This window comes from Elgaria multicarinata, chromosome 5 (genome assembly GCF_023053635.1).
Source record: "Elgaria multicarinata webbii isolate HBS135686 ecotype San Diego chromosome 5, rElgMul1.1.pri, whole genome shotgun sequence".
In the NCBI taxonomy this organism is placed as follows: domain Eukaryota; kingdom Metazoa; phylum Chordata; class Lepidosauria; order Squamata; family Anguidae; genus Elgaria; species Elgaria multicarinata.
In genome coordinates, this window is record NC_086175.1 from 126,496,873 (window position 1) to 126,521,154 (window position 24,282).

Below are 24,282 nucleotides of genomic sequence, written 5' to 3' on the forward strand. Positions count from 1 at the left end.
ATTCATGTCCCTGTCTTCCTCCCCCTTTGGCTGCCCGGTTCTTCTCCCCATGCCACTTTTTTAATATATATCTAGAGATGCGATCCTTCGCATCAATAGCTTAAAAAAAAACAACGGTGGGGAGAGGAACCGGGCAGCCAGAGGGGAAGGAAAACAGGGACACAAACTTACTAACTCTCCTCCCTCTGACCTCCCTCTTGCTGCCCCTTTCCTTTCACACACACACACACATACACACACACACTGTTGTGTATATATAGATGTGAAGGATCACATCTTTAGATAAGAAATAAAAAAATACAAACGGGTGGGAGAGGAAGGAGGTAGTGAGAAGGAGGTCAGAGGGAAGGTCCCTCTCTTTCTCCCCCTCTGTCTGTCCCATTCCTCTTCCACCCTTATTTATTTATTTCTCTATAGATGCGAAGGATCACATCTATAGATTAAAAAAAATTAAAAGGGAAGGGAAGGAATAGGGCAGCCGGAGGGGGAGGAAGAGAGGGATGTGCGGTACCTGAACCTGCCATCCTCCAGCTGATGGCAACCACTCAGCTGTCGCCATCAGCTGTGTCATGCCTCCGTGTCCAAAAAAGTCGGGGTAAGTGCCCGACTTTTTTTGGAGAAGAGTTTAGGAGGTTTGCCCTTGGATGGCTTCGGGATGGCGGCTGTGTCATATAGATGACCTGCCGCTTCTCCAAATCCAGCCCGGGGCAAACTTCTCGTCAAGACAGGCCCTTAGACTCTAGAGCAGGCTTCCACAAACTAGTGTCTTCCAGATGTGTTGGGTTACATCTGCCAGTATCCCCCAGCCAGCCATGTCTAACATGTCTGGAGGGTTGAAGAAGGCAGTCCTGGAGTGACACTTGGCAACCATACCTGTCTTCTGTCTGTGATTAAAAATGGAGGAAAAGCCATAAACCTTTAAAGGAGTGGCATAGTTATAATCTAAAGAAAGATTATAAAACTTGATTTTGTTCTGACTTTTATACTGTTAGTTTTACTCTACCCTGTGCCTGTTTGGTGCATTCTCTTCCCCTTCTTATTGTTTTATTATGATTTTATTAGAATGTAAGCCTATGTGGCAGGGTTTTGCTATTTTATTGTTTTACTCTGTACAGCACCATGTACATTGATGGTGCTATATAAATAAATAAATAATAATAATAATAATAATAATAGAAGATATATGCAACGATAAGCAACCGAGGTTTTCAGTTTAGCCTCCTATTCCATCTTCCACATTCCTACCTTATTTTCAGTCCATTATTAATAATGCAAAAAAAAATTGTAAAAAGCTTTAAAACAAAGTCATGTTTGCTTCAGGGTGAATTCCGATGTTCTCATGTATTGTCTGGAACATACTGTTGATGTCCATGTCCTAACTTCAACCAGGTTGGATTATTGCAACACACGCTATGTGATGTTACCTTTGAAAAGTATTTAGAAACTTCAGCTGGTGGAAAAGGTGGCAATTAAAGTTTTGATCAGGGCTGAGTTTTTAGATCACGTGATTCTGCTCTTGTTGTACCAGGTGAATTGACTCCCTATTGACTCTAGCATCCCCTAGAACCTTGAATCCTGATTTTGTTCATATTTTTAAAAAATGAAGAACAACATGCCCTGAGAAGGAAGAAAAATCAACCCTTTGTGACACTTGTGTTCCATTCTTAAGTCATGAGAATTGCTCTATGGGAAATGGGTTGCCACAGGGGCTGTCTAAATGTCGTCTTTGCCCCACAGTGGCTCCGAATTGGTACTGCGTCGGTTATATGATGCAGTCGCCAATTCGCTGTCACTGTGGGGCAAAGAATCAATGATGTGCAGTGGAAAAGTTGGGGACTTACTCCGACTTTTCCTAACAGAGCAAGGTCAGCACAGCTCTTCCGCCGTCTGTCCTCATTCTGGCATTGCGCCCGGGGGCATTCCCAGTGGAAGGTGACCTCCCATGGCCACCAGGAACTCCACGCTGCCAGTTTGGCGGCAGAGTGGTGTTAACTCTGCACCGTGAAGGCACAGCCACAGTCTCCTATGCTTGTCCTCTTATTCCACATTTCTTTTTAAATATAGAAGAGCTTTCCAGAGTGTGTCGTCCCCCCCATTACTGCAATCTGAAAAGACAAGCTCTGATTCTACCATCTTAAGACTAATATCTTAAGACTAACCTCAATACTGCTTCATTGTATTGATGCACATGTAGATTAGGCCTCTGTCTGATGGCGAAGCATTTAAACCATTTCCTAACAACACCGGGAAAGTGTTTCCTCACTGCCACCCAGCTAGTTCTTAACTCCTGGCTGAAAATATTCTCAGTTGGTTTGAATAAAAAAAATCTCTTCCTATCTGCGGAACGTTGCCTTTCTGCTCAGAACACTGGTATGACCGCATTCCACCTTCCTAAACAGAAATCAACTTAACTTCCTTATTGCGATTTATGCGTGCTCTCAAATACGTTTATTACAAACAAGTTTCTGCCTTAGTATAATTATTTTACTGTGATGGGCATCTCAGCTTTGGGCTTGGCTGAGCCAGATGCTCTGGGATTCCAGTTTCCAGTGTCTAATTTGTAAAATCTGAATTGTTTGGGTTCAGGAAGGAAGCTATGCTTCTGTTTCCAGTCCTAGATATCAACAGGGCTTCCAGTGCCAACTCCACCCCCTCCCTTATGCTTTATGTCAGGACTCCTTATGCTTTTAACAACTGCATGGCAGAAAGCTGATATTTGGTACATGTGTAATCCCAGAGATACCTAATTAATTAACACCTCCTCCCAAAAGAAACCCCAACGCTGGACATGAATACTTGATAACAGAGGCAAGCACAGAACAAACCAAATCACAGATGGGATGGAAGCTCGGACTGAGAGTATTCTGTTTCCCCATCACACACTTGATCCAGTATCAGAGGCAGAAAGCCTATATACACCAGTTGCTTCAATATCAGAAGCAGTATGCCTATATATACCAGTTGCTGGGGAACATGGGCAGGAGAGTGTTGTTGCACCTATGTCCTGCTTGTGGGTTCCTGGTCATCAGCTGGTTGACCACAGTGTGAACAGAGTGCTGGACTAGATGGACTCTTGGTCTGATCCAGCATGGCTTTAAATATGTTCTTATATTCTTGAATCAGCTCCGGTGTTAGGAGACTATTTCCAGAATACAAGTTGCATTGATTATTTATTTATTTGAAATATTTCTTGGCAGGAGGCCCCTTCCTCCTCAAGGCAGTGTACAACAATAAAATGCATATAATAAAAACCTGATGCAGTAATAAAAATAGCAAAGTCCCCCCTCCAAAAGCAACAAACACTAGCATAAGACAGAACCTATAACACAATTACATCTATATCCCAGGGTCTTGCTAGACCTACTGCATAATCCGGTGGTGAGACGCGGCCAGCCCGCGCTAGAAGTAGTGCAGGCTGTCGCTCCTTTCCACACGTCAGATGCGACGGGCTGCATGAAAGCCCCATCGCGGCCACCATTTTTTGTTTTGTTTTAAAGGGGATGGATGCGCAGAAGTGCACCATCACTTAAGGTATGTTAAAAAAAAAGGGTTCCCCATTCCCCCTGGCTCCGATTCCCCCCCAGCTCCAATCTCCCCCCCATGTCCCCCCGGCTCCAATCTTCCCCCATCTCCGATCTTCCCCCCATCTCCCCCCCCCGGCTCCGATCTTTCTCCCCATCTCCCCCCCCGGCTCCGATCTTTCTCCCCATCTCCCCCCCCGGCTCCGATCTTTCTCCCCATCTCCCCCCCGGCTCCGATCTCCCCCCCCATCTCCCGCCGGCTCCGATGGGCCCAGCGCTCCTATGGATCGCTGCGCCCCGTCCGCCGCTTTTCCTGGCTACTTGTGTGTAGTTGCTGTAGCTGGGAAAAGCGGCTGAACGGGCTACACGCTCGTGGCCTCAGCCCAAAGGAAATACCGGGCTACAACTGTAGCCAGATACCCCAGGCCCAGGCAGGGTTGACCCCTGCCTGAGCTCAGGAGCTCCTGTGCGTCATCTGGACACACAGGGGCAAGCCTGGGTGTTAGCCCGGGCTAACCCCTGGTCTAGCAAGGCCCCAAGTCTGATGAAACTTAATCATGGGAAGGCCAGAGAAGATAAGTTCAGAAATCAGCATCACCTCTATGATGGGGAATGCTGCACTACTTGGGTTTCTGTTTGCAAGCTGTGAAAGGTACAATTATTATTATTATTTATTTATTTATTTATTTATTTATTTATTTATTTATATAGCACCATCAATGTACATGGTGCTGTACAGAGTAAAACAGTAAATAGCAAGACCCTGCCACATAGGCTTACATTCTAATAAAATCATAATAAAACAATAAGGAGGGGAAGAGAATGCAAACAGTCACAGGGTAGGGTAAACAGGCACTGGGTAGGGTAAAACTAACAGTATAAAGTCAGAACAAAATCAAGTTTTAAAAGCTTTAGGAAAAAGAAAAGTTTTTAGCTGAGCTTTAAAAGCTGCGATTGAACTTGTAGTTCTCAAATGTTCTGGAAGAGCGTTCCAGGCATAAGGGGCAGCAGAAGAAAATGGACGAAGCTGAGCACGGGAAGTAGAGACCCTTGGGCAGGCGAGAAACATGGCATCAGAGGAGCGAAGAGCACGAGCGGGGCAATAGTGTGAGATGAGAGAGGAGAGATAGGAAGGAGCTAGACAGTGAAAAGCTTTGTAGGTCAACAGGAGAAGTTTATATTGGATTCTGAAGTGAATTGGAAGCCAATGAAGAGATTTCAGAAGCGGAGTAACATGGTCAGAGCGGCGAGCCAAGAAGATGATCTTAGCAGCAGAGTGGTGAACAGAAACCAACGGACTGATGTGAGAAGAAGGAAGGCCAGTGAGAAGGAGGTTGCAGTAGTCCAACCGAGAAATAACCAATGCATGAACAAGAGTCTTGGCAGAAGAGACAGACAAAAATGATCGAATCCTGGCAATATTATACAGGAAAAAACGACAGGATTTAGCTACTGCCTCAATATGAGGAATAAAGGAGAGCGAGGAATCAAATATAAAGCCAAGACTACGAGCTTCCTTGACTGGAGTAAGTGTAACATTATTGACAGTAAGAGAGAATGAGAGATGAGGAGAAGGTTTAGGAGGAAAAACAAGCAATTCAGTCTTTGCCATATTAAGTTTCAAACGACGATGAAGCAACCAAGCTGAGATATCTGAGAGACATGCCGAGATACGATCGTGAACATCAGGAGAAAGATCCGGAGAAGAAAGATATAATTGTGTATCACTGGCATACAGATGATATTGGAGGCCATGAGATTGAATAAGATTACCCAAGGGCAACATGTATAAAGAAAACAACAGCAGACCAAGCACCGAGCCTTGCGGAACCCCTACAGAAAGGGGAAAAGAAGAAGACAAGCTGCCATTAGCCAACACGCTGAAAGAGCGACCCGCTAGATAGGAGGCAAACCAGTTATAGACAGAGCCACAAAATCCAAGGTCATGAAGGGAATCTAAAAGAAGATCATGATCAACCGTGTCAAAGGCTGCAGTTAGATCAAGATCACTGTGTGTGTGTGTGTGTGTGTGTGTGACCCTTCCTGACAAGGTGGTTGTCTATATGTGGCCAAAGCCATGAACCTGCTCTGTGTCAGTTATATGACACAGCCGCAGTTTTGCAGCCACCGTGGGGCTTTCCTGCGAAGCTGTGCTTTGAAAAAGTCGGTGGGAAGTCAGTACGGAGCTTCTGCCATCTGACCTGGCTCTGGGGCCAATCCAATCCAGGTCCTGGTGGAAGACAACCGGCGATTGGTTGCTGGAGACCAGGAAGAAGATGGGGGGGAGGGGAGCAGCTCCGGTATTCAGATGACTGTTGGAAACCCCTTCCTTCCTCCTTGGCTTTGGGATTACCTGACACCACCCCCACCCTGGGGTTGGGCGCAAGGTGGCACTAACTTGGCACCATGAATTTATTTATTTATTTATTACATTTCTATACCGCCCAATAGCTGGAGCTCTCTGGGCGGTTCACAAAAATTAAAAACATTCAAAGTATAAAACAACAGTATAAAACCATAATATAAAATACAATATAAAAGCTCAACCAGATAAAAACAGCAGCAATGCAAAATTACAAATTTAAAACACCAAGTTAAAAATTTTTTATAGACTGTTAAAATGCTGGGAGAATAAAAAGGTCTTCACCTGGCATCTAAAAGCATATAATGTAGGTGCCAAGCGAACCTCCTTAGGGAGCTCATTCCACAGCCGGGGTGCCATAGCAGAGAAGACCCTCCTCCTGGTAGCCCCCTGCCTCACTTCCTTTGGCAGGGGCTCACGGAGAAGGACCCCTGAGGATGACCTTAAGGTCCGGGCAGGTACATATGGGAGGAGGCTTCCTTCAGACAGCCTGGCCCCAAGACAGACCCAAGATCACTCTCTCTGTCTCTCTCTCTCTCTCTCTGTTTATGTGCAGCCACCCTATGTGATGAGTTTGTGATTGTTTTATTGTACCTTTTATGAGCATTGTAAGCTTTTTAAAAAATAAAATAATTTTAAAAAGAAAATAAATAAATCATTTCCTCTAAGAGCATACTCTGAGGAGGGCAGAGGGAGGGAGGGAAGGGAGAATGTCAACAGAAAAGGAAGCAAAAGGAAACCACTGAGAAACAAACGGGAAGTATCCGGGTGCTTGGATAAACCCTGAGATTTGAAAAAGTACAGAAAAATAAACAAAGAAACCGAAGGGGTCATATATCACCTTTCCTTCAAAACAGCCCAGTGACTACTGAGTATTCTCAATATGTTGACTGATACCTGGAGAAGACAAAATGATTTAACAAAAACAAGCCGAAAACCAGAATGAAAGAATTGTGTGTGTGTGTGTGTGTGTGTGTGTGTGTGTGTGAGTGAAAAGTACTTGATCATTTTGCTTCTGCTGATTTTAATCGACATTGACAATATCGCTTTTTACGGATTTTAATGAAACATGCTTTTATGGATTGTAAAAAAGAAAAAGAAGTATCCGCTTAGTGTGGTGTTTATCTGGCACGCTGCCTTGCAACGATTCCACCCTTAAAGGCGGCCAAGAAATACATAATTTTAGACAGAAAGCCGGCGAAAGGCAGAGTTGGGCGAAGGAGGACCATGACAGCGCGCGAGGCGAGAAGAACGCGCGGATTCAGGGAGCGACGAGGGAAGGAGTCCGTGGTCTGAGAGTGCAGGGAGAGGCCCGCCGGGGAACCTCCCAGGCCCGGCTGCTCTCCCATTGGCGCAGCGCAGATGGCCCGGGGTGGAGGGGGAGTGTGTGAGCGGCGGGGAGGGGGGACCGCTTTGAGAGCCGGGCAGGGCGCGCTGCGCACCTTTTTCTGAGCGAGGCGCTTGAGGCGAGCAGAGGCGGCTGGAGAGGCTGCAATTCGGAAGCCGGAGGAGAACGGCGGGGCGGAGCGGAGGTAACGTCTGAAACTTCCCTCAGGTGGAGCGAGCGGGGGCTGGCAGAAAGAGCGAGCCTGGAGGCTTCTCCGAAGCGGAGGAGCGGGCTGCCGGCGCCTCTTTCTAGGTCCCCCGCCAGACAAACCTGTTGAAGTAGGAAGGAACCCCGAGTGGGCGCCGGGGAGAAGGGAGAAAGGCGGCGCGCCCCTAGGGCTTGCCGAGAGACGGCCCAGGTGTGCTTCTGAGGGGGCGCTGCGGAGGGAGGGAGGAGGGCAGGGGGCTTGGACCCCGTTTGGGAGCGGGAGGAGGACCAGGAGGGGGAAACCTCGACCTTCCGGAGCAAGGGTGCCGGTTCGAGTTTTTTGGAAATTGGGGAGGGGGTTGTGCGTATAGATCAGCCTTCCTCAACCTTGCGCTCTCTTCCAGATGTGTTAGACTACAGTTCCCATAATCCCCCAGCCAGCATGTGTTGGACTGCAACCTGGTGCCTTCCAGGTGTGTTGGACTACAGTTCCCATAATCCCCCAGCCAGCATGTGTTGGACTGCAACCTGGTGCCTTCCAGGTGTGTTGGACTACAGTTCCCATAATCCCCCAGCCAGCTTGTGTTGGACTGCAACCTGGTGTGTTGGACTACAGTTCCCATAATCCCCCAGCCAGCATGTGTTTGGACTGCAACCTGGTGTCCTCCACGTGTGTTGGACTACAATTCCCATAATAGCTGTCTGGGGTGGTTATGGGAGTTGTAGTCGAACACATCTGGAGGGCACCAGGTTGGGGAAAGGCTGGTATAGATATATAACTGTTGCCAGAGGTCCTTCAAGATTCCTTGCTGTACTTGCCGAGACTGGATAACTCCTGGCTGAGCTCTGGGACACAACTGAGAAAGAAGGAATCCCAGTGCCCAATGGGATGCATTGAGGCTTTCATTTTCGGAGTGGCTGCAGAAGCTTATTTAAACTGAGGATGTCTTCTTACATAAGCTGTGTAGATCTACGTTGGCTTTCCTTCTGGAATGCATTGGGGTTTCAGCATGGTTGTAGATATGGTAATACTGGACTTCAATGTAGGTGGGGTTTTTCTTAATTCTTTTGATGTTTTGTTCATTACCTCCCTACTCTTTTCCAAACAAACCAAAGATTAAAAATACAACGTTTGAATAAACTGATAAAATAAATGATCATTTTTCTTTAACTGTACAAAGTAGACAATTCAACCTCAGAGGGCTTGTGCAGACAAAGATAGAGTTCTGTGGGGTTTCTTTAGTACTTTAAAAAGGGAGGAAGCAAAACAACAACAAATACCAAGCAAAGCCAGTCCCCAAACAAAATAGTAAGTAGAATGTGGCCAGATCTACACCAAGCAGGATATGACACTTTGAAAATGGTTTGAAACCTGTATATGGAGTGTGTCCTGGGCCCCAACAGTTGTCACTACTGCTATAAACCGTTTTAAAGCAGTAGTTTAGATCCTGCCTGTGTCTCCCCATGCCATCCCTACCTGATCATGTTCATGACTCAAATGGGAACTGCAATGCCTAGGAGAATTATCTGAACTTAGCATTGAAAAGATTAGTAGGGCTTTTTCTTTTCTTTAACCTTCAGGCTGCCTGGCAGCCCATCATTTTAGGGCACAATCCTATACATGTTTAGACAGAAAAAAGGGTCCTGGGAAATGCTGGGAGTTGTAGGATTTTTTTTCTGTTGGAACATGCATAGGATTTATTTATTTATTTATTTATTTATTACCTTTCTATACCGCCCAATAGCCGGAGCTCTCTGGGCGGTTCACAAAAATTAAAAACTTTCAAAGTATAAAACAACAGTATAAAACCATACTATAAAATACAATATAAAAGCTCAACCAGATAAAAACAGCAGCGATGCAAAATTACAAATTTAAAACACCAAGTTAATTTTTTTTATAGACTGTTAAAATGCTGGGAGAATAAAAAGGTTTTCACCTGGCGTCTAAAAGCATATAATGTAGGTGCCAAGCGAACCTCCTTAGGGAGCTCATTCCACAGCCGGGGTGCCACAGCAGAGAAGGCCCTCCTCCTGGTAGCCACCTGCCTCACTTCCTTTGGATTGTGCCCTTACTGCAATTGTGGAATATAGGATGTTTCAGATTACAGACTAAGGATGCTTTAGACTACAAGGGAGTTCTCCATCAAAGGTATAAAGGGAAGACATAACTGATATTTTCAGTGAACCATTATCTCAGATCTAAATCTCCACATTGGTCTTGTTGGAAGACTGCCAATGTTTCCATTTGAGGGAGTAAAGAAAAGGAAAGGTACTTCTTAATAGAGTAAGTCCACCCTCAGATTGTTATGCTATCATAATGACCCAAGAATAAATGCCAGCAATTGATTTACTTCCCGTAAAATGAATGTCATTGCATTAGTGGCAGTTTTTCAAGGGCTGAAAGCAAAAGTATGCCCATTATACTTTCTTAGGGCCAAATCAGCCTGTGTTTATCCCTTTAAATAGGTAGTAATAATTGTGAGGCAGATGGGCATATTTCCTTTAAAGTAGCATTTCTGTGGCTAGATATTGAATTTTCCTGGCACTTTAAATTAGTATTTTGTTATACTGATGTGTGCACTGTCCCATGCAGCTCTTTGACAATACAAAGGTTCCCCCCAGAGGAATGTCCTTACATCCAGAGAACTTTAAAATTAACTTGCATTAAGTCTTTGATGCATCTATGCTCCTAAAGTATTATCATAGGAAGCTGCCTTAATCCTAAATGGAACATTGGTCTGTCTAGTTCAGTATTGTCATCGCTGATGGCACTGGCTCTTTTGGTTTTCAGATAGGAATCTTTCCCAGCCCCACCTGGAGAAGCTGGGGATTTAACCTGGGATATTCTGCGTGCGCAGCATGCAATCTCTTGTAACTTTTGCTAGGAGAAAAGGCTAGTGAACAGGCTATCCCATTTGCAAACAGTCGGTCCATGGACAGGATACTCTGCTCTGCTGGATTGGAGTTAATCTCTGGCTGCGTTCGGACAACACAATAACCAGTGTTGGTTCAAGTTGTCAACTGTTAGTTGAATAGTCAAATGTTGGTTATCTGTCAGTCAAAAACCCATGGTTGACTATTTCCCAAAAATAACCAATGGAGAAAAACAGTGCTCTGACGAGTTGAGTAGTCGCACAACCGTTGGTTAGCGTGTTGTCTGTCAGGCTCCGTGGACAATTTCACCCTGTTGAGTTGGCTGCCTACAGAGTCCTCCGGCAAGAGCAACCGAAGTGGTGGCTGCTCTAGTCCAGCCAGCAGAACTTGCAGTGGCTGATAGGATACCAGCTGGAGGACTGGGGTGGAAAGAGGGCGGGAATGTGTCAATCACACAGTTGACTAATAGTCATCTCGACACTGGAGTTATCTCACTCCACGCTTGATTATACTCATGTCATGTGGGGAGTAACCCCTTGATAATAAAACCTGGAGTTGACTAGTAATTCACCATTAACTATTATGTTGTCCAACGCAGCTTCTGTGTGTGTTGTGCTGAGGGAGATATTTTTTTAATCATTAAGACAGTTGTCATGTTAGCAACAACTATATTATAATTAATTGAAGGTTTCTGTACCCTAATTACCTGTGCTGCATGGCGTGTTGTTGTGTCATCCGAACCCTGGTGCATGATGTGATTGTAGTACATTTTCACCCACTTTACAACTCATAGTTAAAGCCGTGGCGTTTAGGGTGTCTGAAAATGCTCTACACTGGGTTCCAACAACACAGCAACCCGCCATGCAACACGGGTAATTAGGGTAATCCTGGTCACACAACCAGCATGTGCGACAGCAGGGAAACAACTGACGTTGCATTGTTTCCCTTGTTCATAGTCTGAACCTGGACTCTATTAAACTTTTATCCTACTCTTCTTCTAAGGAACTCGGGCTGGTATACATTGGAGTTATCCTCACAGCAGCCCTGTGAGGTAAGTTAGGCTGAAGATCACCCAACAAACCCTGAGTGAGAGAATTTGAACAAAGGCCTCGTCTAAATCCAATACTTGGCTTGCTAGACTACACTGTAAGAATTTCCTGTCGAAAGAACACGTTGGAGACTTGATGAATATCTTTATAGGTCTCTCAGTTTGTTTTTCCTGCTCTAGGGCATTGTTAAGATTTTATTGCTGAATATAGGTAGCCGTTTTAGTTCTATTTTCTTAATTGCTAACATAGAGTAGGATCACTACCTCAGAGCAGATGAAATAGCAATTGTCCTTTCCTCACAAATAAATCATATTTATGGGAATGTACAACAGTTCTGTTAATTCCCATATTTATTCTGGATGAATTAACCTGGAATAACTCATTGGCTGGGTTTACGCATAATGGCAACTTGTGGTTTGTTGCCCTACACAGGTTTTGTCTATTGAACAAACTGTGGTTTGATTTCTCCCTTGAATTGTTTGTTACCCTCCTCCTTCACTTGCTTCCTCTCTGTATCCCAAATGCCTTTCTAGTAGGGTAGTACTGGTACTTACAGTTCCTGGTTGTTTTTACCACTCCTGCCTGCTTCCTTTGTATTTATTTATTTATTTATTACATTTTTATACCGCCCAATAGCCGAAGCCCTCTGGGCGGTTCACAAAAATTAAAACCATAATAAAACAACCAACAGATTAAAAGCACAAATACAAAATACAGTATAAAAAGCACAACCAGGATAAAAACCATGCAGCAAAATTGATATAAAATTAAAATACAGAGTTAAAACAGTAAATTTAAATTTAAGTTAAAATTAAGTGTTAAAATACTGAGAGAATAAAAAGGTCTTCAGCTGGCGACGAAAGGAGTACAGTGTAGGCGCCAGGCGGACCTCTCTGGGGAGCTCATTCCACAACCGGGGTGCCACAGCGGAGAAAGCCTGATGAAACAAGCCATGAACAACCCACACTTTTAGATTCACATGTAACAACAACCAAGGGTTTTAACAACACAGAAACAAAACATGGGTTTTCTTTCTGGGTTGTTTGTGGTTGACAAACCATGGTTTATTAGCACATTCACATTCACACATAACATCAACTCATACAATGGTTTAGTGGTATGTGCGAATCAAGAGAATTGGAATGTACTCACCGTCCTGGATTGCACGTAACACAAACCCATGGTTTATTTAATCCATTGTTTGTTTCTCTATCCAGAGCTCATCTAGCAGGTGATTGAACAAACAACCATGGTTTGTTTTCTCATTCCCTGGGTTGTTTTTTCCCCTTCTTCACCTGCTCCCTCCTAGCATCCCAACAGCCTTTGCAGCATTCCAGTACTGGTATGTAAAGAAGTTGGATTTTTTTTATTGCTCTTGCCTGCTGCTTCTTTAACCCATGAACAACCCATGATCCTGAATTCACACATAGCAACAGCCCATGGTTTAAATAACACACAGTTCACAACCCAACAACAGAATAAGGATTCTCTTTGTGGGTTGTTTGTGGTTAATAATAACAGCAGCAGCAGCAGCAACAACAACAACCTGTACCTAACCCATAGTTCTAGGTCCGCATGTAACAGCAACCACAATTCAACAAATCATGGTTAATTAACTGTAGTTTGTTGTTACATGTGAACAAGGTCATTGCTTTAAACAAGAATGTAGCAATATTCAGTATTACTATGCTATTAGAGTATCTTCGCTAATTTTCAGATTGAAAGTAGGTTTAGAACATGATGCCCTAACTAGATTATTTTGCATCTTGAGGGTATCCTCCAAATATTTGATATAATAGGAAGAGAAGGTTTGCTATAGTCATCTATGTATTTGAAGCAAGTGCAATGTTTACTTAGAAGTAAGTCCCATTGAGTTCATCTGGTGACTCTCTTGTGTCTTGCATTTGCTGCCAACGCAGAACAAATAAAAACTGCCGGAAGAACAAAATTTTGGCAAAGCCTCCATATTCAGTAGTCTGCAGGCATACCACTTGATATCGATTGTGGGGATGGCTGGAAGGGAGCAGAGATTATTTGCATCTAGCCTGATAGTCTTCTGTTAGACTTGAATCAAAGGCTATTTGGTGCCGTGTGGGATATTCCTTTCCATTTTAAACTTCTATGATGTCATCATCATAGAAAACAAAACTAAATAGAACTTGCCCTGCAATAAAGAAACAATGACAAGATTGGTGAGAGAAGGAAGCAGCCTGGTACAAATTGACTCTTGCCTTTGTAAATGAAGAGAGGTGAGTGAATAAGTAGAAGGTGCTTTGTTAGGCTGCAATTTTCTGCACTGCATGTTTGTTTGATGATTTATATAGTGCTCTATTTATATAGCAAGGCAGGCACTTAATGAGACAAGGAGGGGGGCTGTCAATCTCCCAGTAAGACCTGGACTGATATGTGTACACACTTGCACACTCTCAAAGATATACAAACTGTAGAGATGTGGCATTTCTATGCCCCTGGTTGGCTTGGATCCTTTCAACAGTTTTTCCCTTAAGGCTACAGTGTGCAGTAGTGATTCTCGGGTTTTCAGATGAGGAGATCCACTACTCATTGGGCTGGTGGGGCAGAGGACAGGGCATATCCACAATATGCCACTGAGATTGTTGGAGGAGGATAGTAGAAGATCATGCATGGAAATTAGCAGCTGCATAACTCTGCCTTGGAGCAAATCTACCTGGGCAGGATCTACACTATTCATTACACCGTTGTTTAAGTGCATTGTTGCGTCCTCCCTTGCTACGTTACAAAATGCAACTTGAGCCCAGTCAATCGAAATACCTTTTCTTCTATCGTTTTACCCGGGCACACTCTTCTTTAGAACGATCTTCATTAGCTCTGAAGTAAACCTCCTTCTTCCGGTGACTCTGAGCTAGACCTGCCGGGATAAGCCGGCAGGGAGGCGGGGCGACGCGTAGGGACGAGGGAAGCCCTGCAGCGTCTTAAAGGGGCCACGTGCGCCCCGAAAGATAAGCGGTTTTTTAAAAAAAATTAAGCCTCTGTCCCCTCTTTCACCGCCCTCCCTCCCCCTCCCCCTCGTCGCGTTGTGCCAGCTCTCCCTCCCCTAGAAAAGCCCTCACTTGTCCTAATCAGGAAGCAAAGACCATGGTCACGAGACATGACTTTGAAAGATGGCATTGAATACAACGAAAGGTTGGGGCACATTGTTAGTTTTAAAACGATTTTAACAGAAAGTGGAACGGTTTTAAAAGTCAGAAGAAACGTAACAACAACAGCATCACGTGACTGCTGACGTCATCTCTGCCAACTTGTTACGTTTCATCTAGACAAGTGTAGACGGGCTCCTGGTCGTGGTGGGATTTTTCTGCCAGAAGATGGTGGGAAAGAGGCAAAGGGTCACTGCCCCATTCACCCCAAATATATTTCTTCCACCAATATGTGTTTGTTTTGTTCAAGACTCATATGTGTGGCCTGGCTGGGATGTCCTCCACCTATCTCATTACAATGATATCCCTTATCCTGCTTCTAATATGATCCATTGGATAGGTCACTAAAATTGCATCTGGAAAGCATGGGTCCAGATCCCTGCTTTGCCTTCAGCTTGGTCCTGCTTCACTTTTTATGGCTGGCTGGAACACCCCAGAGGCACATGTCTCTAAATATTAGTGTTGCACTGGAAGCCATGGTTGCCTCCAACCCACTAGAGCAGTGGTTCCCAAAGTGGGCAGTACTGCCCCCTTGGGGGCGGTGGGATTGCATAGGGGGGCGTTAAGAGGCAAAGGGCCGGCAGGGGGGTGCTCGAGTTGGTCTTTTCCAAGAAGTGCCTCTCCAGAAGGTCTCAAAACCCAGGGACATTTTTATGAGAGAAGGTAGTTTGGTCCCAAGCCATATAGGGGAAGAATCCACACAGAGACTGAAAGAACTGGGCATGTTTAGCCTGGAGAAGAGAAGATTGAGGGGAGACATGATAGCAGTCTTCAAATACTTAAAAGGTTGTCACACAGAGGAGGGCCAGGATCTCTTCTCGATCCTCCCAGAGTGCAGGGCACGGAATAACGGGCTCAAGTTAAAGGAAGCCAGATTCCAGCTGGACATCAGGAAAAACTTCCTGACTGTTAGAGCAGTACGACAATGGAAACAGTTACCTAGGGAGGTTGTGGGCTCTCCCACACTAGAGGCATTCAAGAGGCAGCTGGACAACCATCTGTCAGGGATGCTTTAGGGTGGATTCCTGCATTGAGCAGGGGGTTGGACTCGATGGCCTTGTAGGCCCCTTCCAACTCTGCTATTCTATGATTCTATGATTCTATGTATTAATACCGTTTAAGAAGAGTCCTTTTAACGGTGAATTGAAATGTTTCAAAAGCACCAAAACACTAATGCTTGGTGTGCCCCGCCACGCCGGCTGCAAAACAGAGGTGTTCGCTCTCTTTTCCCTCTCTCCCTTGGCAAGCCTGCGGCGGGTGCTTTGGATTTTGAATAAATATTCAATTAATTGTTAATGTTTTGAATTTTATTGTTATTATCTTCCTTAGTGGGTTGTTGAAAACCGCTATTCTGAATAATGATTTTTATAGTGTAAGGTAGGGGGCACTGGGCATGAGTTTGTGGAACCAAGGGGGCGGTTACCTGAAGAAGTTTGGGAATTACTGCTCTAGAGTGCATTTGCTGCATATTTGGGGGCATTGTGCCTTCCTTTCAGGCATTAACTTGCTTAGTGCATCAAACATTAGTGGAACACCAGTGTGCCTGAGCTACCATGCAAAGTAGGAAATAGCATGAGCTGGATGTATTGCAATAAGTTCTGGATCTTGGTTCTCCTCTTCTATAACATGAAAATATGAATAGACCTACCTAGCTGTAGAGCTAGAGGAAGATTGTAGAGTGCACAGTGAGATCCCACATGTTTTGTAATTAAATAATGAGCCGTAATCGCCGAAAATAACCAACTGTGTGTGACGAAATAGTCAACGGTGCCCAACACATGACATGATAATCAACGTTTTTTCAAATAATCAACTCTGCATAGCGTTGGTTATTTGCATTGGTTATTTCGACCGAAAAAACCAACTGTGGTGTGAAAAAGCCCTGACAGACAACACAATAACCAAACGTTGACTATTTAACCCACCATTGGTTATCGTGTCATCCGAAACCTGTCACAATATATTCATTTTGTTAACCACTTTGAGGTTTTTTTCCTTGCTGGAATAGATGGGATATAAATACAAGAGTTATATGTCATTAGCAAGCTAATGAACACAAGTTTTATGTTTTTACAGTGTACTGTGCATCAGACAGGCAAATAATAGAGTTCTTCTGCCCACTTCTGCTCTCAAAGCGTTATACAGTTACATAAAATCCAATAAAAACAGAAAAAAACACCATTTAAAACAGACTAAAACTATTTTAAAAACCAATAGTACAGTTTTTACTGACTGGCTAAAACCCAGTAGAGTGAATAATTCACTGGGTTGCTTGTGGTGAGTAAGCACTACTCCAGGTGAGCAGCCAGGAAAGCTTTTGTGAAATGAAAACATGCTAGGCTAGAATGAAGGAAATGTGCAACAAATGTCTAATATGCATCTTGGAATGTAAGCGCTTCACTTTATGAGCTAGTACATTTTGTGGGTGTGTTCATGAGACTGCGCTATGTTGTCTCATGGAAGGTAATGGAACTTCTGTTTCTATTCCCTCCCCTTCCTGTCCCCGGCCCAGCAATTTGCTGTAGATCAAAGGATTCCAAGTGGACAGCAGGAAATTGACTTCAAGAATTAAAATCCATTTCAGGGCCAAAACAGGCACTGAGGGTGCAATCCTATGCAAGCTTGGACAATCCCATGCAAGTTTAAATTTGCATGGGGTTGTGCCTTAAATCTTTATCTAGCAGCTATGTCTGCTCACCTTTCCCCGCCCCACTAGAGTAGGATTCAGATTTGGATACTAGCATAGGAGGTAAAGGGGCTTTTAAGATCTGTAACCGTCCCTCTGCAGATACTCTAAACTAAAAATGGAAAAGAGATGTATCTGCTAGATAGAGATTTAAAGTAATGTCTGTTTTGGTCCTCATTATTGCTGTTGCTGATATTCATGGTCAGGAAAGGCCAAGAGTTAAATAAAAGTAAAAGCAATGATGTACTAGCCATTTTTTCCATGGAAGAGTAAACAGATTTAATGTTTTGGCACTTAAGGCCTTGTTGAGGTCTTATAATGTCTTAATTAGAGTATGTTAAGGAATTGTATTTATTTGTTTTATTTATTTATTTATTTTATTACATTTATATACCGCCCCACAGCCGAAGCTCTCTGGGCAGTTTACAACAATTAAAAATGGTAAACATCCCTTCCCCAGGGGTTGTATTTAGTCTGACCTCTCTACCATGACCTTCCCGTCTTGGGTGTCCCTTCACGGTTTAGCTCATGGCATCCTTGAGGTGCTCAAGCTCTAGCACCACGACAAGGTAACAATCTCCTTTGCTGGAGAAACATTAGAAGTATACAAAATTTTAAAACCATCAAAAACATTAAAAAACAACAGTATAAAAACAACAGTATCCATTTAAAAACAACAATTCTGGGGTCCATTAAAAACAAACTTAACGTTGTTAAATGCTGTTGAAATGCCTGGGAGAAGAGAAAAGTCTTGACCTGGCGCCAAAAAGATAACAATGTTGGCACCAGGCGAGCCTCATCAGGGAGATCATTCCACAGTTGAGGGGCAACCACCGAAAAGGCCCTCTCCCTTGTTGCCATCCTCCGAGCTTCCCTCGGAGTAGGCACTCGGAGGAGGACCTTAGATGAGCACAGTGTATGGGTAGGTTCATGTCGGGAGAGGCGTTCCATCAGTTATTACAATCCCAAGCCATGTAGGGCTTTATAGTTTAAAACCAGCACCTTGAATTGGGCTCGGAAACATATAGGCAGCCAATGCAAGCAGGCCAGAATCGGTGTTATACGCTCAAACCTCCCTGTTCCAGCTATCAATCTGTCCGCTGCATTTTGTACAAGCTGCAGCTTCCGGACCATCTTCAAAGGTTGCCCCATGTAGAGGGCATTGCAGTAATCTAATTTGGAAGTTACCAAAGTATGGACAACTGAAGCTAGGTTATCCCTATCCAGATAGGGGCGTAGCTGGGCCACCTCCGTGCCACTGAGGCCACCTGAGCCTCAAGTGACAAAGATGGTTCTAGGAGAACCCCCCATGCTACGAACCTGCTGCTTCAGAGGGAGTGCAACCCCATCCAGAAACGGTTGAATGGTATTGCATGTGAATGGTAATGCTTTTAGCATGGTGTTCTTGGCACATGGTTCCTTGAATGAAAAGCTAATGTAGCTGGCTGAAAGGAAAAGGGAAGAAAAAAACCAAACAGTTCAGTGGCTGGTCTTCCAAAGGTAGAATGAAATGATCAACTCAAGCCCATCACAAAAGGAAGGGAAAAGTATTGACTAGTATGCAAAGGTGTAGGTCGAGATAGGTGCACCTGAGGTAGGAGCCCCATTTTATGGATTAGATACTTGTGATTAAGACTTCTGAATACTGACTGGGTGCAAAGGGCAATCTGTCCATGAAGGTTCTGCAAAAAGCAAAGATAGCCATGTTAGACTCAGCCTCAAAAGAAGAATTCCAGCTCCAAGGTCACAAAAAAGTGCATGCTTTCAAGATCTCCAGATCTCTTCATCCTTCCTATCTCTCCTCTCTCATCTCACACTATTGCCCCGCTCGTGCTCTTCGCTCCTCTGATGCCATGCTTCTCGCCTGCCCAAGGGCCTCTACTTCCCTTGCTCGGCTTCGTCCATTTTCGTCTGCTGCCCCTTACGCCTGGAACGCTCTTCCAGAACATTTGAGAACTACAAGTTCAACCGCAGCTTTTAAAGCTCAACTAAAAACTTTTCTTTTTCCTAAAGCTTTTAAAACTTGATGTTGTGCAGACTTCTACTGTTACTTTCTACTGTTAGTTTTTCCCTACCCTGTGCCTGCTTACCCTACCCTGTACCTGTTTGCATTCTCTTCCCCTCCTTATTGTTTTACTATGATTTCATTAGATTGTAAGCCTATGCGGCAGGGTCTTGCTATTTACTGTTTTACTCTGTACAGCACCATGTACATTGATGGTGCTATATAAATAAATAATAATAATAATAATAATCAGGTAAGATGTTACAAAGAGCAGGTTGTAGGAGGGGAATAGGAGGAGGGAAAATGCTGACTTCGTGATGAAGTCATGAAGTCTGAATGTTCAGGATCTTAAGATGAAATGCAGGAAGTGGTTGCAACATTCAATTATGCTCTTCCAAGTGATAAGATGGTCTCAAGTTGTACCTGGGACTGTTAGTAGTTGGAGTGAATGAGCCCTCTAACCATGTAGACTTCATGACTTCAAATTTCCCACCCTCCTATTTCTTCTTCTCCAACTTGCTTTTTGTAACATCTTGCCTGATAACATGATCTAGAGATCTCAAAAGCTTGCGAATTTTCAAAACCTTTGAGTTGGCCTAATAAAGGTATTGTCCTAATATGTACCATGAAGCTCCTGTGGCATATAATCGCCTTAGTGATATAAGAGAATGAGAGTTCTCGCGGCTTCTTTTATTTTGGGTGTTTAAAAGAAGTGGCAAAAGAGGAAATGAAAATGGCCTGTGCTTTTGGTGTTGTCTGAAGGATAGAAATGTGCATCCCACACACCCCTTCAGATAAGACCTGGAAGTATCTCACTTGTGCTTCCTCTTTTGCCACATCTTTTGAACAACCGAAGAAGTCTTTGTGCTTCTCTGTGTCTTTTGCATACCAACTTCCTAGTGTTTGCAAGGGTGTATCCTTAGGAAATGTTTGCACACCTGTGGTGTAGTGTGTGTCCAACTTCAGACAGTCGACATCTGTCATGCACTTTCACGTTCTTAGGAACATAACTTTTTTTTATTGAAATGATACCTCATTTTACTACTTCAGAAACTTTATAAAATTCAAACTTGTTTGTCTCTTTCTCACGCTCCAGTTAAAGGAAAAATACAAATGTCGAAAGTGACAATACTAAAAATTCTTCAGAGTTCATGATCTAGCATCAACGCCAGGACTTATTTTAGCCTTCTAGCTATGAGATGAACGATTGATCTAAATGTTTGTTGTGATTGTCTTATCTCTCTCCTCCCTCCCCTCATCCCAACAGTTCCAAGTTACTACTTTTGTGGCGGAGGGCAGGTTAAGAGTTCTGCTTTAGATTGTGGTACAGCTAATGTTTATAGAATGAAACATAGATTAACCAAGAAACCAAACTGCCCAGAGAGCCCTGGCTATGGGGCGGTATATAAGTGTAATAAATAAAGTCTAATAAATAAATATGAAATCAAGGGAATCCATTGTTCTCCACCTTTTCCTATCAAGCTTCTGTCACTCATGACAAAAATATATGTACCTTTTGTTTCAACTGAATAGTCATGTCTCAATTTGCTTGTAAAAAGTCTGATATTCTTTCTGATGGATAATATAACCTTAAGGGCTGAAATTCCATATTGCATATCTAAAGGTGAAATTTTGCATGCTGCTGCCTCGTTTTATATGAGTGGCTTGGAATGTGCATGTGCATGTGTCGGTGAGGGCAGGCGTTAAATAAGTAGGATGATTAAAACCTGTAGGGAGGGTCTGTGGCTCAGTATGATAGAGCACATGCTTTGCATGCAAAAGGTCACAGGTTTGATCCCTGGCATCTCCAGCTAGGGCTGGAAAAATTCTTGCCTGAAACCCTGAAGAGCTGCTGCCAGTCAGTGTCGACAATCCTGGGCTAGATGGACCCTGGCCTGGTTCAAATGGGGTTCTATGGGTGCTTTTGGTATCAGGTCAAAAATCATATCCACAGCACTCCATATGATGGTGGCCTGGTATTGAGAGCATGAATGGAAGGAATAGCTTGTAATTCTATTGGGTCTTCCTGGCAATAACCAACCATGGAATGTTTAGAAGATATAGAGGGAGTTTGACGACCAAGTCAAGGGAAGAAGCCATTGTGGCTTCTCCCCTAGCGAGCTATGCACACCACCACCATTTGCATTATTCTCTGTGCTGCAGTGTGGGTTGGCCCATGCCATGCCAGGGGTGGCTTTGTACCCACCCTACAATCTATTTATTTTATTTTATTTTATTTATTACATTTTTATACTGCCCAATAGCCGAAGATCTCTGGGCGGTTCTATCTCATATTGTGAGTTGTCAGGTGGGTAAGAAACCAGCCCACCATGCAGCGTGCCAGTTTTGGATGACATGCCAACCCACGCTGTGGCAGAGGGAATAATGCGAATGCAGCATAAGCAGGGGAAGGGGTGAAGCTACGATGACGTCTTCCCTCAATGCGATCATTGTCTGAGTCCAGTCATAGTCTTTCTTGTCCCTATTGGGATCGCTACATACAGTGAGCTCAGGAGCATCCTATGCTCATGCACATTCCCCACCCACTCTTGCCGCACATAAAATGTCTTAGCTAGAGATGCTGCATTTATTTGACCGTGTTATCCAACCCCATCATGGTATGGTTTGCAGGATTGGTTGCATCACGCACAGAGGCAGGTGGTGGGTGTGGAGTATGAAGTGAACAAGCCTTGTATTATAGGACAACTAGAAGGTGGCATTATGCAAGCAACTAGCTCAGAAATCACCAGTCAAGTCAACTACGGAGTGATACATAATCAAAACTCTGAGGTTGCTTGTGTTGAGTTAGGATTCACAACTTTGGGCTGCAGTTTAAGCCAACTAGACCAGGGCAAACTTGGAGTTCTAATCACACGTCTGAAAGCACCCTAAAGTGGGCTGCATAATATGTTGAAGTAGCTAGGATGTTGTGATTTATTTATTTATTTATTTATTTATTTATTACATTTCTATACCGCCCAATAGCTGGAGCTCTCTGGGCGGTTCACAAAACTTGAAACTTGGCGTCTGAAAACCTGGGTGATCTAATGCTTGAGCAATGCGTAGTTGTCTAGAATGCAAGTCTTAATTTCTTTCTTCAAGTCTTATTTCTTTCTGAAACCTGTAATTAAGACCTGTAGGACTTGACCCTAGTAAATGAACTTCACAAGGTCAGAGTTAATCTATTTGTTTTAGGGCTGAGAAGCCTTGCTCATTCGCACCAAATCATTTTAATGAGCCATCTTTTACTTCATTGTATGATTTCTTCTCCTTTCCCTCCCATTGGACTGATGCTGGCTGTTTTCACTTACTTATTTTTATGAGCACTTTTTAGGCTTGGTTTTCGTTGTTGTGTTTTTAAGCAGAAAATTCAGTTCATTCTTCATTCCTGCAGTAGGGAGTCATCCAGCTTCGCCCAGGCATGGCAACTTGCTGTGTTGGATTCTAATCTCTCTTAAAAGTATGCAATGTCCCTTTCTTGTATGTTTGCGTTTTAAAAAACAACCCTGTACATTTGATTTCTCAATTGCACCAGTGGTGGTAAAAGGAAGAAGTAGAGATATGCTGAGAAAAATAACCTTGAGGCGTGCTTTTCTTATATGCTTTCAGTATCTTCATATTTGCATGAAAACATAGTTCTCATAATGACTGGGTTCAGACAACACGATAACCAACAGTGGTTTAAGTAGTCAACCGCCAGTTGAGTGGTCAGTGGTTGGTCATTGTGTTGTCTGTAAGGCAAAAACCACCCCACAGTTGATTATTTCCCCAAAATAAACCAACTGTGAGATAACTGGTGTAATGTTTTCCAGCACAACTGAAGTGTATTTAACTAATCAAGGTTTGGGGTGTCACTTTGGGCCTGTCCAGACAACACGCTAAGCCATGGTTAGGCCACTAACCCTTTTGCAGCAAATGATTAGTGAGCATGTTTAAACCATGGTTATGTAGTCACCATGGTTCGTAACGGTTCACATGACACACTAAGCCATAATATTTAACTAAGCCACGGTGGTTAAGGGTGTTGTCTGAACAGGGTCAGTGAGTTTCACCAAGGTGATAAACAATAGTTTTAGCTTTCCCTTAATGCAGTGTGTTGAGTAGCAACCCTTTAAACTAAGTCAAAGCCACCTTTTGATACAACCTGTTGCTCGCATTGTGCTCCTCAAATAGAATCCCACAGCAGTAACTCATGCAGGGATGCAATGGGCAGCCTCCTACAGGCTCTTCTGCTATGGCAGCATTGGGAGTGATTTGATTGAACCGACTAGGATTGCACTGTTTGTATCCATGCATGGCATTTGGGGGCCTGAGGTAGAAAAAGCAGCTTGCCTAGGGTCACCACCTACTTAAATTTACAACAAAAGTAAGACTTGAACCAGAGTCTTCCTGGTTTGGATTTCACTCTCTTTAACCACTATAACCATTGAGATAGGAAAAAAAATAAAAGTGGGGAGAGGACACAGGCTGAATATATGATAAAAATCTAAAACTCTTATTGTCTGTAAAAACTGGCTTGCAACACTTTAAAAACTAACATATGCTTTCATGGTTTAATGTTCACTTCAGCATATGTGTTATTTGTTGTTTATTCGTTCATTCGCTTCCGACTCTTCGTGACTTCATGGACCAGCCCACGCCAGAGCTTTCTGTCGGCCGTTGCCACCCCTAGCTCCCCCAAGGTCAAGTCTGTCACCTCCAGAATATCATCCATCCATCTTGCCCTTGGTCGGCCCCTCTTCCTTTTGCCTTCCACTTTCCCTAGCATCAGCCTCTTCTCCAGGATATCCTGTCTTCTCATTATGTGGCCAAAGTACTTCAGTTTTGCCTTTAATATCATTCCTTCAAGTGAGCAGTCTGGCTTTATTTCCTGGAGTATGGACTGGTTTGATCTTCTTGCAGTCCAAGGCACTCTCAGAATTTTCCTCCGACACCACAGTTCAAAAGCATCTATCTTCCTTCGCTCAGCTTTCCTTATGGTCCAGCTCTCGCAGCCATAGGTTACTATGGGGAATACCATTGCTTTAACTATGCAGACCTTTGTTGTCAGTGTGGTGTCTCTGCTCTTAACT

The 24,282-nt window shown here is 43.8% G+C and overlaps 1 protein-coding gene across 1 annotated transcript in view; it reads left to right on the forward strand.

Annotated features, from left to right (window-relative positions):
• The first annotated feature begins 7,348 nt into the window (after positions 1-7,348).
• Positions 7,349-24,282, forward strand: part of SYTL2 (synaptotagmin like 2) — a 102,634-nt gene continuing 85,700 nt past the window's right edge. Inside the window, exon 1 of the mRNA XM_063127210.1 lies at positions 7,349-7,415. The gene's annotated coding sequence lies outside the window, so the exon portion shown is untranslated. The remainder of the gene's footprint in view (positions 7,416-24,282) is intronic.